At 47.3% G+C, this 1,011-nt stretch overlaps 4 non-coding genes across 4 annotated transcripts; all 4 read left to right on the top strand.

Annotated features, from left to right (window-relative positions):
- Positions 1-35: 35 nt before the first annotated feature.
- Positions 36-107, top strand: Pmar_PMAR022471. Its single transcript has one exon. It is a non-coding gene; the product is annotated as a tRNA-Asp (tRNA).
- A 196-nt stretch (positions 108-303) lies between these two features.
- On the top strand, positions 304-375 carry Pmar_PMAR022470. The gene has a single exon. It is a non-coding gene; the product is annotated as a tRNA-Asp (tRNA).
- Positions 376-572: 197 nt separating this feature from the next.
- On the top strand, positions 573-644 carry Pmar_PMAR022469. Its single transcript has one exon. It is a non-coding gene; the product is annotated as a tRNA-Asp (tRNA).
- Positions 645-841: 197 nt separating this feature from the next.
- On the top strand, positions 842-913 carry Pmar_PMAR022468. Its single transcript has one exon. It is a non-coding gene; the product is annotated as a tRNA-Asp (tRNA).
- Positions 914-1,011: the final 98 nt, after the last annotated feature.

Below are 1,011 nucleotides of genomic sequence, written 5' to 3'. Positions count from 1 at the left end.
TTGCGTCACTATTTAGACATTGAACCACCTTCAATTCCGCGGTAGTATAGAGGTTAGTATTCCTGCCTGTCACGCAGGAGACACGAGTTCAATTCTCGGCCGTGGAAGTGGTATTCTGGACAAGGGCGTTTCACACATTTATGCGCGACCGTTTCTTTACTGATTTTTGCACCACTCTGCGAATCATTTGCTGCCTCGAAAAAATTACTCAACTTTCTCTCTCCACTCACGCCCGCCGCGATGTGCGCTGGTAGCTGAAAATGGTAATTTGCGTCACTATTTAGACATTGAACCACCTTCAATTCCGCGGTAGTATAGAGGTTAGTATTCCTGCCTGTCACGCAGGAGACCCGAGTTCAATTCTCGGCCGTGGAAGTGGTATTTCTGGACAAGGGCGTTTCACACATTTATGCGCGACCGTTTCTTTACTGATTTTTGCACCACTCTGCGAATCATTTGCTGCCTCGAAAAAATTACTCAACTTTCTCTCTCCACTCACGCCCGCCGCGATGTGCGCTGGTAGCTGAAAATGGTAATTTGCGTCACTATTTAGACATTGAACCACCTTCAATTCCGCGGTAGTATAGAGGTTAGTATTCCTGCCTGTCACGCAGGAGACCCGAGTTCAATTCTCGGCCGTGGAAGTGGTATTTCTGGACAAGGGCGTTTCACACATTTATGCGCGACCGTTTCTTTACTGATTTTTGCACCACTCTGCGAATCATTTGCTGCCTCGAAAAAATTACTCAACTTTCTCTCTCCACTCACGCCCGCCGCGATGTGCGCTGGTAGCTGAAAATGGTAATTTGCGTCACTATTTAGACATTGAACCACCTTCAATTCCGCGGTAGTATAGAGGTTAGTATTCCTGCCTGTCACGCAGGAGACCCGAGTTCAATTCTCGGCCGTGGAAGTGGTATTTCTGGACAAGGGCGTTTCACACATTTATGCGCGACCGTTTCTTTACTGATTTTTGCACCACTCTGCGAATCATTTGCTGCCTCGAAAAAA

Source organism: Perkinsus marinus (genome assembly GCF_000006405.1).
Source record: "Perkinsus marinus ATCC 50983 genomic scaffold scf_1104296939296, whole genome shotgun sequence".
Classification (NCBI taxonomy): Eukaryota; Perkinsozoa; order Perkinsida; family Perkinsidae; genus Perkinsus; species Perkinsus marinus.
Note: the sequence above shows the minus strand (reverse complement) of the source record. Positions and strands in the feature narration are given on the sequence as shown.